The sequence below is a fragment of the Oxyura jamaicensis genome, chromosome 5 (assembly GCF_011077185.1).
Source record: "Oxyura jamaicensis isolate SHBP4307 breed ruddy duck chromosome 5, BPBGC_Ojam_1.0, whole genome shotgun sequence".
Lineage (NCBI taxonomy): Eukaryota > Metazoa > Chordata > Aves > Anseriformes > Anatidae > Oxyura > Oxyura jamaicensis.
In genome coordinates this window covers 37494532-37509483 of record NC_048897.1, presented here as the reverse complement: position 1 = coordinate 37509483, position 14952 = coordinate 37494532, and positions in this window count along the sequence as shown.

The following is a 14952-nucleotide window of genomic DNA, read 5'->3' as shown; positions in this document are numbered from 1 at the left end:
TGTTTCTGTAAGAAAAGATCCTTTAGTAATTCAGCAGCAAGCAAAGAGTGAAGTTGCTATGGGGACGTTTTGCTGTGTGGCAGGCAAATATAATAATTAGTTGATGTGTTTGTAAGGGCTAACGTACTAGCCAGTCTGTATTTTGCAGGGCTTCTGGTAGCTTTGTGAAAGTGAATACAGCAGACTGCCTGATGAGGAAATTACTAAATTTGGGGGAACGACAAAAAGGGAAGGGATGAAATATGGAGATAAGTTGTCTGAATGGGATACAGGGATCTTCACCTGACCTACCAATAGTTCCTGATGTTGGAAAGATACAATCACCCAACACTCTTCAGATTCAATCTATTGATATGCTAATAGTCTAGGATGGTTTTAACAAACTGAATACTTTATCATTAATTCCATCAACATTGACATAAATTAAGTTTGTTCAGAGCCACTCTGCAGGATTCAGTCAGTTGATGAAGAAACACTGAAATCATTTTCACGGAAAGAGGAAAACATGAAACAGGCTTTTCCTCTCATTCCTCAGACAGTCAGTAATGTTTCTAGTGACACATAAAAATACTTCCTAAAAATTGTATTGACTACTCAGGGTGTCAGTGTGATATTCTTAGACAGCATTAGATGTTTGCCAAGGCTGTGTGCTCCATCCAGTTAGTAACTGCTGGTGATTTGTGTGTTTTTCCCCATGGAAAGGCCGAGTTGTTATAATTAGCTGTGAGTGCTTATGCTTTACACAACCCAAAAGAAGCTCCGTGCCTCTTCTGCAGGGCTCCTCTCCTCACAGCCCATGCCATGCAGGAGGGAGGCTGGAGGGCAAAGCCCATCAGCGCAGGGGTGCCAGTGAAGGATTCATTAAAGGCAGTAGCTTGGAGGAGAGGCTTGAAGTTGGAAAGCAGTTAGGGACAGTCCTGGAGACCACTGAAGTGGACAGAAAGAAAGGCTGAATCTAACAATGAAAGCCTAAGTGGACTGAATGCACCAGACCATTAAAGGGAAGCAGAAAGAGGAGAGAGCAGAGAGAGCTATTGTCGGTGTATGAGAACGGGAAGTCACTGAGACACAAGAAAAACAAGCGGAAAAGTCCTAATGTCCCTAATAACCCAGGAGTCACTAGCTTCACCACCTTGCCACTGTAATTAAGATGAAGATATGTTGGTTTTAATTGCTTCTCACTGAAGTACTGGTTCTGCATTAATCTGTTGGCTCTAATGTAATCACTCCTCTCTGTCATTTCCTGCAGCCCCGTAATCTAATGCTGCACAAGCGTCTCACCATGTTCACATCCTCTATTGAATAATTGTGGCTTCAGTTCCGTGATGCATAGTCTGCTCAATCAGCCTCTAATTGCAGCACTATCTGGAGGTATGGTTGATATACCTATGTAATTATGTTTACTGCTAATAACGCAAATTGAATCTGTTGAGTTATTCAAATCAGTCATCCTCACTTGCAAGAAAGAGTATCTGCAGATGATTTCTTCAGCTGCTGAGAGACTGTTTTTTCTAATTCTCCTATGCTCACTCACACAAAGGATACCCTTATTGAAAGATAGCTGAAAATAAGAGCCAAAGCCCTGCTGTGGAAGTGTCAGCACTTATTATATAGGCTGTGCAGAACTCTTGTCTATCCAAAAAAAATAAAATTTAAAACAAAATACAAAAAAAACAATAAAAAAAAAAAAAAAAAAAAGAGAAGGCCCTAAATACAATGGGGTGAGTGTGGTTCTGGCATGTGGTGTGAGAAATGAGAAGTGCATGAATTCCTGTTTGGATATTCTTTTATATGGGCCTTTCTGAACAAATGGGCAGGGTGATGAATCCAGGACTATTTGGAGGTGCCAGTCTCCTCTGGAAAAGCTTAAGAGAAACAGAAGCAGGTATGGTGGTGCTGTGGCTCTGAAACTGTATTTTATCTTCTGTTGAAGCCTATTGAAAAGCATCTGTCCCTCTGATACAAATGCTCCCCTATAGCGATCTCATATATAGTCAACCTTGGCAAAGGTTTTCAGATCCGGGTTTACAGGTAGTGTCACTGTCCATATTCTCTGCTGTAAAAAATAGCTCTCCTCTTCAGTTTCCTTCTTTTTACTTACTGCAGTTTCCCTCATACTGTAATGTTACATCTATCAGGATAATATATTCCATAATTTCATGTGAAGTGTTTAGAGACATGTAGGGCTAAGTTTTAGGATTATACTGTTTTCCATTAACATCAAACTGCTCTGGGGTCATAGTCTAACATTTTGGATGTCACCTCTTCTTTCACAATCTTTTGTTTTAGAAGGTATGCAATTTACTTTTATCTGTACTTGAAACATACAATCATCTGTGTTAATAATTTCTTGAATGGTAACATGAAGAGGTTGTAATCCTTTGGAAACAGGCTGATGTGAAGAGTTCTTCATGTCAGAAGTATTACACTGCATCAGTGTACCGACTGCAACTGTGCTGTGAGCATTTGGTAGGACTTGTCTATGCCTCTGCTAACACAAGAGCAGGGCTTAAGCCAAAGATTTGTAAAATTATACAAGTTAGAGGTAGAAGAGACTTTACTTTTTGCAGAATAAGCTTCTCAATCTGCAGAAGCTGGTGTAACCTATGAGATGACCTATCTCTGGAGCTTACATACCTACAGTACACCGTAGCTACAGGCTACATTTCTCCAGTCAGAGCTTGTTGCAGTAGGCTGTTGTTCTTATCTTGACAGTGGGGAATGTATATTATAACTGATTTCAAGCCAGCATCCATTTGTGAAGTGTTTCATCCACTACTGACACAGGCTATATGTGGATCAACAGCAAGGTACAAAGTCTTCTGTTCCATTATTTTCCTGCTTTCATCATGCTTTGAACACCTAGATACAACTCTCTGCAGTGGCAGTATGTTGCTGCCAAGGTCTCACATCCAAATATTGACCCAGACCCCATGCGTTTATACATGACATGGCATGGGATGGGCACGATTGTGGCTGCAGGCACCTCATGGAAGTGGAAGCTGAGGAAGTGTTGCAGTTAATCAGATATGAAGCAGGGATGTGAAACAGCAATGTCAACATATTCTGCTATCAGCTCTCAAAAGCATGTCAGCTTATGGCAAACCACCTTCCCAGCCTGAGGATGAAAAAAGCGGATGTCCACTCAGAGGAACAATGGTCCTTTTGTGAAACTAAAAGAACTCCAGCTAAAACGGTGTGTTAGACATGTGTTGCACCACTGGCAATATCATGCAGAACTGTAGCTATCATTGGATCTAAGAGTACAATTTAATTTGAGAAATTAATGTCTTCCCATCACCAATGGTATCAATATCTATAATATCTATTTATTCAATAGATATAACCAATGTCTATCTGTATCTATTTATTATCAATATCTGTTTTTGTGAGTGCATGTGCTATATCCACCCGTGCTTCCCTGAGATCAGTTTTAGAGGTAGCATGTTTACCATATATTGCCAACCTAGTGATGAAGAATTCAGAGTAGAAAAACAATTGCAAGTTCAAAAATTGTAGAGTTGTTTCTCATGATTTCCTGGAGATATGGCTCCGAACTCAACTCAGGGCTAAAAGTAAAACAAGTAGCATATTTCTCTACTTCTCTCTCAAACCCCGTCTGTCATGAAAGTCTTACCTGACCCAGAATATATTTTCTGTTTATGCTGTAGAAAACAAACAAATAAACAAAACAAAAACAAAACAAACAAAAACAAAAACCCACCAATATCTGGAAGTATCAAGAACAGGACCTGCCTTTAAGATTAATTTTATACCTTCACCAGGTAGAGCTGAAAGACAACAACATTGTTTAACATACTTTTAGCATGCTAAAGACAATTATGATGATAAACTGCTTTATTTGAACAAAGATTAACAACTCAGTTCACCTAAGCGTGCTACGTATGCGTGCACGTATGTGCAAAGTATAACGTAACTGTTCAACTGTGAGTCCAGGGATGGGATTTGAGAGGGGCTTATGGCAGGAAAAGCTGAGGGAAAGGCTACCAATGACCAGTCTATGGATTGCAAGGAAAGTAGTGGAAAACAGCCACCTAGGCTTTTCAGTAGTAGTATATTTGGTAGGAAATACAAATTAAAAACAAATCATGCGTTGTGAGAAAGAGTGCCGTGACAACATGACAATATTCCTCCACAGACACACAAGTGAGGTCTTACATTTAGAAATAAAATTCATTAAAGAGTTGACCATTTTTAGATGCTTTTTCTCATTTCAGTGATTCTCAAATAGAGCTTGCCAGCAGAGGTCTATGTGTGCTTTTGTCATCATGAAGAGATGCACTTTGCTGTAGGTTTTCATGGTTTTCCCCAGTATTACTCATTTATTGTTTGCTGTTGCTCTTATTTATGGTGCATATCTATGCAGTGGTCATACAATCTAAGTCAACTGTCTCCCTAAACAGAAAGGTCACAGTTACAGAGAAAAATAAGCGAGACACTTATAAAATATAGGCCAATTTAGCTCCACCCTAGCTACATGATAAAGTGAGAGCTAAACAATAACAGAATGGGATGTGTTAATGCAAATTGCCAACGGGGAAATATTTACCATTGCAAAACCAATTATAAACAGAAAAGAAAAAATAGCTAAGCAACATCCAAACACATATCAGGGCATATATTTGGCAGGGCTTGGGAAGAACAGTACAGTAATTTGTAAACACTTGAAGAATGTAACCACTGGGAAGGTCCAGGCAGTATGTAATTAGGAATACCAGAATGACAGAAGGAAGCAGAATACAATCTTCCTGCCCCCCCCCCCGCGCATGGCAGGTGCCCAAATAACACCTAGGTAGAGGTGACTTTGTGGTTTGTGGAGTATCTTTCTAGACAGAGTTTTGGAAATTTAAATTCTAAATACATCTGGAAAAACAATGAGGCAAATATTTGGGCACATGCTATTGGCAATGTCTCACCATGGCACTGAGTGTTTCTGTACGCCAGGCCATGGTGTGCATTTCTAATTCCCAGCAGCGTGTGTCACCTTGTTTCCTTCTGCCAAAGCCTGCTTTGTTGGGACTCCCACATCAAGAAGAATTACTTTGTGGTCGTTTTAGCTCAGGATGGTCCTTCTGTAAATGAAGAACTGGGTCATAAAGTACGAATAAGGTTCAAAAGAGGATGTATTTCAAAAATAAATAAAATAAATTCAGTGAAATAAATTCCGTTCACCTTCCAATAGGCGAGAACACTGCAAGGTTTAGGTCTCACAGTCTCAGAGTTCCCCCTCTCCCTTTTCTGCATGTAGATGGTTAGAGGAAGCTGTTGATACTATATTAAAGTTCTATATTCTGAGCATGCAGATCCCTCCTCCTGTTGCCTGTAGGGTCCCTCTGCTCTAACTGATTCCAGACATAAGAATCAGAGAATCATCTGGGTCGGAGAAGTTCTTCAAGATCTCCAAGTCCAACTGTCAACTTGACCTTCTGAGTCCCATCGCTAAACTGTGTCCCTTAGTGCCACATCCACACATCTCCGGAATACCTCCAGCGGTGGGGACTCCACCACCGCCCTGTGCAGCCCGTTCCAATGCTTGACCAGCCTCTCCATGAAGAAATTCATCCTGATATCCGATCTAAACCTCCCCTGGCACAACCTGAGGCCAATTCCTTGTGTTCTACCAGTTATCACCTGAGAAAAGAGACCAACACCCACCACTCTACAACCTCTCCTAGTTGTAGAGAGCAATAAGGTCTCCCCTCAGCTTCCTCTTCTCCAGACTAAACAGACATGCTTTCAGGTTCACATGGGATGCAGAATACATGCATGAAGACCTGCCAGACATGGAGCTGTCAAGGGCTGGTGTTATTTTGTTTACACAGATCTCCTGAGTCCCCCTTGAGGCACTGTTCCTCCAGCAAGGCCTGGCAACAAGGCCTATGTGTGTAGGGCCATGGCCCGAGAGTCCCTGCCCATCTGGTCAGCGTTGTCTCTGCCTATGCAGCAGCTCTGCTGGGGGCAGAATCTTGCTGGCTTCTTGCGGTAGGGTTAGAGAAAACACTCCAGGTGAACCTACGGATTTTTCTGTCTGTTCCTTGGCAGCTCTGGAAACCTGTTTCATACTTTGTTCTGTTCAACCTAAGCTTTGAAGCTTCAGGACTTCAGGGCATTTTCCTGGACACAAGTCCAGGCTTTTCGCTGGTCATACCAGAGCCCGGTTACTACTTTATAAATTAGAAGCACTGTCAAATTTGTGTTGTAGCAGTTAAATGGGAAGTATCAGGGTTTCCTCACAAGCTAGACAAGAGCTCTCTCCCATTGGTTTTGATTTCCACTGTTACTCCACCTCCACTCTGCTCTGAAAGTAGGACTTGGCATGGAGATGGAATGGTTTTCTTCTTTACAATATAGGTGACAAATTGCATTCATCTATCTCTTCACTACATCTGTATATATTTTTTTCCCTGATATAAGTTTTGTTCCTCTGGAGCAACTCCTGGGCCCTTAGAAGCGATCATCCCAGCAAAGGCATAATCTGGGGCTCAGATAAATGCAAACCTTATTATCTACATGCAAACTGATTTCACACCAGAGGTGGCTAAGAATGTCTGAAACCTAGGCACCAACAGTGTGTTTCCAGAAAGCCAGATATCCTCAATAACCAGCTCTGATCAAAGAGAGTGAAAGCTTCTACAGTTTTTTATCTGGTCTGTTCTTTAATGATGCCACACTTCTCGGCTAACAGATAAGACACAGCGTATCTCAAACACAGCAGAACACCTGTGAAGCTTTTTCCAAGATCCTCAATTTCTCCATGTGTTTCCCAAGGGAGCCCATGCAGGGCTCAGTTCAGGGTCATGATTTCTGACAGATGACAAGAGAAACAATACACAGCCATGCGATTCCTGATGATTTTGGTGGGTGTCTGAATCCCTGCTGAGCATTTACCCATTTGTGGATCTAAATTCATGGCCTTCACCCCTACGGTAACTAAAAACTGCCCTGTACCAATATGAACCATACCCAGGTAGAGGAGAACTGGACATGTTATTGTAAATAATTATGATAATTAGCTAAAACTCTTAATATAGAATCTTTTTTTTTTTTTTTTTTTTTTTTTTTAGCCAGAATATTCTGTAGCCTGTATAGCTGCTGTCTTTTTCACTTATACTAGACACTAAACTATTATTATACTGACTTTAAAATACAACGAAATCCTGAAAGAAGTTAATATGACTCATTGCCTTGTAAGGAGACTGTCTCTCTTTTTATTGACTAACTGCAAACTGCGTCTCCCCAGGGTAATTGGAGTGGCTGATCTGCCTTTCAGTTCATGACTGGGTTATCGGCTATATCACAGCAGGATAAATAGTATCAGAACAACTGGTAGGCAAATGACAAATCTGTACAGTGTATGGCAGCACTGCCAATTATGGCTTGTGTGGACTTCATTGAAAGTCTGCAAGTAGTTCAACATCAACTGAAAGACAAACTAGAAGCAGGAATCTCTAAAGCAGGTGGATTTACTACTCCAACCAGATGTATTTTCCAGCGATCTTACTGCCAGTTAAAAAGTGATTGGCTATATAATTACGGATATGATTACGAATATTAGATCAACAGGCTGACAATAATCATGGTAGCCAGATTTTAGTCTCTGGCACAAATGAGATTAACAATTGAGAAGTCCACTCATGGAGACTAACCAGATTTCCTGTACGACATAAGCATTCTTTATTAAGCTTGTCAAACGAAAAGGCCACAAGGCATCCTGAAATAGCAGTTCCAAGAAAACTATCATTTCATCTGTTTTTCTTTCTCTGAATAGGTCAATGTGTGATGTTCCCCTGGCAGTTTGTTCTGTAGACTTGGGCACTGCGGAATGACAGCCAGGTTCAGAGAGCAATCCAGACCTGGCAGGTAGAGAGGCAGGGCTGTATTGCTCCTAGGTGAGGCACCTCCACTGATTCTGGAGCAGGGCAACTCGCTCGGGTACTGGACAAGCAGCGGGAGACTGATGTGAGCACAGTTCTGGGCAGCAGCCAGATCTGAATTGCAGTATCTAGAAGTCACTGACATCCCAGGCCAAGCAGGCAAAGATTCTGGACAAAGGCAGTGCAGCTGCTGGGAAAGGCAGCCAGCACCCTTCACTTGAGGCTCTGTGTGTTCATCGCATTGGGTACCTTCCATTCCTGCTGGTGCAGAGTCCAAACACTCTCCCGTTAGGGATGCTAAACCCCTTTTAAGAGGTTGTTCTCAAAGCTTTCTGCTATCTTCTCCTGATGATTTTTCTATGGATGCCATTGATAATCCAACCCCTTGCTAATAACTGCTGGCTGCAGTGCCTGTGTGCAACATTCACAGAAATGCCAACCCCAAATCTCCAGCCATGCTGTAAGCACCAAAATAAGAATCATGAGCTTTTGTATAAACTTTAAAAACATATTTTAATGGTCTCTCTGCCCTCAGCCTTATTGCTTTACAGAGTGCACCTGAACCTTGTGTTCAGGCTTTCCTTTGTGACCATGATGGCATACTGTCTTTTATAAAAGGAAGCTCAGGTGCTCCTGGATCACAGCAATGCAGGGACTGAGACTTCCAAGGAAAGTTTTCAATATCCTCAATACTCCAATAAAACTAACAGTGCTGACAGCGACAAGGAGTATTGCTCACTCCAGGAGCAAACTGGGGACCTTGTAAGGCAACGATAAAACAGTAAGAACATTTTGGCTGGATGGATGGTGGCAATAGCTGAAGTGATGAAGGGAGAGTAGGGGGAGCAGAGCTTCCCAGTAGCCTGCTGCCTGGCTGCTGGCTGACATACAAATGGATTTCAGCTGATTCCTGTCACTTATAGCCAGAGAAGGGATTTCCAGAAGGGGACAGCGAGAGTCTGGAGGTGTGTAAGAGTGAATAGAAGAAGATGGGACAATCATTTCTTTTTCATCGTTAGCTTGTGTTAAGAACATTGGCAAGTCACAGTTTACATACACTACAAACTAAAAAAAGGAGTGTTGGGTCTGACACGTCCTCAATTAAAACCGAAATGAGCAGGAATATGATGTCTCTGGCTGTGCTGCCAGACTCCTTGGAGGAGGATAAAATTTCAGGGAGAACCCTTAACCTTAACTCAGATTATAGTGTCTTGGGTTTGTAAACTGTTCTATTCCTTCCATGGTAAAAGAGATGTAAGGGAGGAAAACAAACCCCCGAGTTTCATTTCTATGGTGATATATCCTGATAATGCCATGTGTCTTATGGACCAGCCTAGCCAGGCTTCCCAGAGACTCGGGCCTACTGAGAGCTCACTGCTGGCCCCTGAAGGACAGTATTACACAGCAACCTGAGAGGCCAAGTGGTCAGGAGGACCAGGAAGGCTTCTTTCTTCCTTCTCCTTTCCATTCCCCATGCATGATGGCTGGAGATACCCGCTGACAACCTGGTGACTGAAAATTTCTATACATGCCAAGGACAGCCTGGATTTCATCCTTACCTGTCCACCTTAGGGGAGGGATACACTTCCAAACACTCAGAAGAGCTCAGTTTCCTTGACCGCATCTCTCTTTAAACTCTACCCTCAGTGCACATGGTAGCCAAGCATCCCACCTGCAAAGTACCCCAGGGCAGGAGCATCAGCCCCAGAGGAGCTGGCCACAGACTGACAACTCACTGGTTTTGGCCATCTCTGTGTTATCCCTGGTACAGCGGAGAAGCTCTCAAGTCCTTTGTCTGCACAGGTTAATTGAAAAGAAACTACCACTGCCTGAGCATGAATGCAATGCTCAGGACCAAAACAGGTTTTAGCCATTAGGTTAATTAAGTCTGGTGAAAGTAAATCTACACCAGGGCTGACTGTAAGAGCCCTGCCTGCAGTAAGCTGTGTCCAGGGCTGAGAGATCTGATGAGAGTCCAGAAGCATCACTAAAACAAATATTTCAAGTTTCCTTGTTTTATAAAGTGGAAGCCTGTTAATGGCTGTAAATTCTTTTTGTTAGGCTTAGGTGCATGGGACCAGAAGCATTTTATGCTGCCTGAAGATTATGTTATCGGACAGCTATTGTCACAACCAGCCATATAGATAAAATCCTCTTTAAACATATTTCAGTTCATTGTCTGAACTCTGCCTTTAGCTCAGTTATTAATTTCCTATCTAATTACTAAGTCATATTTTGCTACAAATCCCCTACTATCCTACTATTTTAACCCTTATACATAGATAGTCTGAAATTCTACTTCCCCACTGCTATACACCTAATGTGTAAATTGCTTCAGGAGTTCAGCTGGGGTAGTTTGTTAAGGAAAGGTCATTAATTTACTTGCCTGGATTGCCTGCCCTGTTCTCTGCAGCTGGAAGCAAACAGTGGTGACCCCATCTTGCAAGGTGCTAGATATTACTTCCCAGCACACAGCCCTGCTTTCACTGCAACCAGCCTGGTGCTGCTTGGCAAACACTAGCACAGCGAGTACCCTCATTAGCAGCCTCCCCAGAGAATGAAAACACCACGTTAGCTTTGAGACTGGATTCATTTAGCAGCAACACAAGTGTGTCTCCTAACTGCAAGATGACAATGTTTGGAAGTATAGGGGGATTTGCAAGACTGAGGTTGATGTGTGAGCCAGCAGATAGCATTTGACACTTGCCTTTCCACTGCTCACTGCCCTCTAAGTTACGCTGTTGGGCTCCACTTCTTTGCTACTTTTCCTGATTACAGGGACACAGGGTGTCTCTTTGTGGTTTCTCTTCCCTCACAGTTGGTGTGGGGAATCCTTAAGCAGAAAAATCACTAGAGGCTGAAAGGCTGCACAGAAATACTGTTGCATGAAGTCCCCTGGACTTCTGCTAGAAGCGTCAGGGCTTTTACTTGATCTGATCTGGTACAGCTTCATTAAGGCTTTTTCCTTGAGTGCTTTTTAATTACCTTCTAGCATGTTCCAATATAGAGGACAGTGTGTATACAGAAAAATGTTGAAATTAGCAGGTAGAACAGCCACAAGACGCTCGCATCTATTCCTTTGTGCTCCTTGAGAGATGAAAGCTCATTTCTAGCCACAAGAAGCATAACACTACGTAATGAAGAAGCCTTTTTTGTTCGATTGGCAGCTTGGTTTTGGCAGGCTAAATCAGACAGCAAAGATCCCTGTCTGAGCATTACCTGTTTAGTGAAACTCGGAACAATCAAATTCTGCCTCGAGAGGCCTTTGGTTTGCAGGAGACAAGCACATTTGTGGAAATGTGAGTGATGGCTTGGTTTCCTACAGGAAGTCCTAATGCACAAGGAAAGAGGGAAAACACCACCTGCCCGTGTCATGCAGGTTCATGAGGGGGAAGAGAAGGGGCTACAGTGATGCAATCCTTCCCTGCTAGCACTGGTGAGGCACACACTCCCCAGAGCTGTGAAGGCCTGCACCAAGCACAGCCACCCTGGCGGGCAGCTGCAGCACCTGTCAGCCCAGGCCAGGCACAGCTGGGGCTCAGCTGCCTCTGTCCTCATGAAATTTTAGCTCTGGAGCCAAACAAAACTTCTCCTTCTGTATGAAAATCAAAGAGCTCCCACGCAATCATGTATTCCAAAAAGTCTGAAAAGCTGGAAGGGGTTGTTTGGGTCGTGGAACCTGGTCCCTACAATCCCAGGCAGCCACACAAGGGGCATTTAACCCACTGCATCCTCCAGAGCCAGAGCTCTGTGATGGGGATATTCCCCATAGCTTCTGATAGGTGTAACCTCTGTTGTACACAACACCAAAAATACACAAGACTAACACGCCAAGCAAAAAGGCACAGGAGATGCAAAGAGTCACTGCAGTCACCGGAGCAGCAGTGGGGCTTTGGTGGGGAAACATGCCCATCTGATCTAGAAGCTGGCAGCAGCTCAGCTAGCCTGCAGTTTGTGTTTCAATCTGCAGAGCCTTCCTTTTACCCTTTGGGGACAAGGAATTTCAGTGGTTGTTTTCTCTCTGCAAACTGCCTGGGTGGTTTTGTTACTGCAGCATGCCTGGTGCCCTCTTTTTGCCTCTGGTTGTGCCTAACAGCTTCTTACTCAAGCACTTCGGATTGCAAATTCCAGATATTTTACTTACATTTAATTTGGATTTCTCACATGAAGCCACAGCCAGAAACCACATCCCCAGATGAGAGAACAGGGTTGTGCTGCTAATTAATGCCTTGCCAATTTATCATACCAAGCCTAAGCTCCCAGCACAAGTGGCCACATGTTGCACTCTGCTCTAAATTTGCCCAGGATAACAAATGGAAACTACACTGGTTCTTTTTTAGAAAAGGGAAAATTAAAATTAAAGCAAATGTCAAAGATACTCTGAGGTCCTTTGTTGCACTCAACAGTCCATTATTCCTATTGATTCATCTCGAGTGCATGCAGCACGTCTAAGCCACGGCACAGAGCGAGTCTGAAGTCTGTCTGGAGGGAACTGACCTGTGCCGAGGCCAAGTGATGGGCAGATGAGCATCAGCCCCAGCTCCTTCAGCACGGCAAGCAAACCCCAGGGGCACCCATTGCACAGGCAGCTGATGCTGGTTTTTGGCAAGGGCCTAGCTAGAAGGCATGTGCAGGGAGGGCAGAGAGCCTGTGACCAGCAGTGTCTGTATGGCTGAGCACCCAAAAGAAGCCGTAAGACAGTGATACAGCATGACAAGGGCAGCACTAAAGCTCCCAACCTTCCAGTTGCCTTTCTGCTTTGTACACTGCCCTGCAGAGATCAGCCTGAGCTCGCCAGGTAGCGCTCTCTTTCCTAAGCTGGGGCCAGGCAGGTGGCATCCCACCGCAGCAGCTGGGTGTCTTCTGGTTAGGAAGAAAAGCACAGCTGTGCTAACACCAGGACTTGTGTGTTTTGCTGTCTCCTGACTTTGCAGCAGATGCTGCTGCTGTCCTAGCACCAAGGTATGAACTTGAGACAGAAGCTGGAGGAATAACTCCTTCCCCTAGCAAAAACCTCCCAGCCTCCAGTATGGAGAGAGGCACGAAGGAAGGCGCATGATGCAGCGCAGCTGCTTCCAGGATTTTGTAGCACAAGATGTCCGTAGGTGGGAGATGTGAGAGCACTTCGGGGTTAACCGCAGTGAAACACCTTATGTCTTTTTCACACCTCCACAGATCGCTCCAAGAAGTCAGCACAAGTACATCCCAGCAGGCGTGCGTGCTGCCACCACTTGTGATGCCAGCTGGGGAGAGCAGTTGGATGTGAAGCATCTCGGAAGGACTGCGCTGACTCACCAACTGGGGCAACCGTGCTGCGAACATCTTGCACCCGAGGCCCCCAGCCGCTCTGCAACATCTGTTAATTCTCACAACACGCTGTGGTGTCGATTTTTATTGCTCTATTTTTGCAGAGATAAAGAGCTCAAAGAATAGGTGACTGATGCTGGAAAGATAGCTGTGTCTTCTATAATATTACCAAGCTTGTAGGTCTCCTTCTTAAGAGTTGGAGGAAGTTTTACATGCTGCAGAGCTCTGGAGCTGGGTGGGGACAGGAATGCCAAAAAGGGATCAGGAGGGCACAGTTGCCCCCCCAGACTGTAGCTACATGGCAATCTGTAGCTAATGGTGCCATCCATTGGCACAACGTGGAGAAGGGAGGCTTTTAGAGAGAGGGTTTCCCTGCTCAAAGGCATTAGCACTTACTTAGATAACTAAAAAGAGCATTCATGTCAATCTGATGCCATTATGTTTAATGGAGCTGAATGCATGACTTCTGCTGAAATAAAATAGTCTTACAGCAGTGGGAGGAGAGAGACACACATTGTGCATTGCAGCAGCCTCACGGGATGGAGAGGAAAGCTCCAGGCTAATCACAGAACTGTGGTTATTTTGTGCATTGCAAAAGTGAGCATGGGATGGATATTTACATGAATTCCCTGGGGCAGGTGAGCAGGGCAGAGTGGCTGGCATCCTGCTAGCACTTCTCTAGCTGCCTCTTCTCTCCTCTGGAGTTTGGCTTTCCTTCAAGCACCATGCCATTACACATGGCATAATATCAGAGCCTTTGTTGTGAGGGTTTGGTAGAATTAACCTTCCTGGCAAAACAGCTTCTCTCCCCAAAGTTCTGAATTTTAAAATTCTGAAAAATGGCCCTCCTTCCCCTTACACATGGTCAGGGTCTCACTCTGCCCCCCCCACCCCCGCCCCAGAATCTCACAACCGAATGAGGTCTGACCCTTACTTCTGCCCCCCACTGAAGGGTGTCTTGCTCACACAGGCCCTCTGGTCCCAATTTTCCTCTCAGGCCTCAAAGTATTCACATGCCCAGCGTCACGCAGATACCCATGGCATGTCCATACAGAAAGTCTGAGACACCGAGCTTTAAACACAGTCGCTGCCCAGCCCTGAAGGTGCCTGGAGTCATTTCCACGGTGGCCTCCTCAAAGTGGGTCAGCAGCAGCCGCTTTTTGGCTGCGCAGCTTGGTTAATGCCATGGGGCATCTGGATGCTGCTGCTTGGCCTGCAGGTGTTTTGGGAGCATACCAGTTTGGACTCTGGACAGAACGGACCTGGGAACAGCCAGCTACCCTTCCTCCTGTGGTGCAGCACCTGCTACACGTGCTGTTAACTCAGGTTTGCCCTGTGTGGCCTGGTCTTTATCTGCCCACAAGCAGATATTTCTTCTATTCACAGAGGAAAAGGTAGGGTAAGAACAGCTAAAAACAGTTTCTCACCAAAGTTACCCAGAATCCTGGTGTTTGTGGTCTGCAGATGATGGATATGTTGCTACTCCCCTAGATCAAAGTCCCACTCATAGCCCAGTTAGCAGCTGTGGCCTTGCTTTTAGTGCCATGTACGTGTGCGGATCAGTAGTGATGTTGGTACGGGGCAGGAAACACCCCAAAGTAAATACAAAATAGACATTAGCCTCTGGTAATCTGCCAGAGCTGAGCAGCTGGAATCAAATCTCATAATCTGGGACTGGTTTTGGAGGAAATAACATAGCTACTGCCCGGGTTTGTACCATGGCTCGCTGTAGTTACTCTTTTCTTGGTGC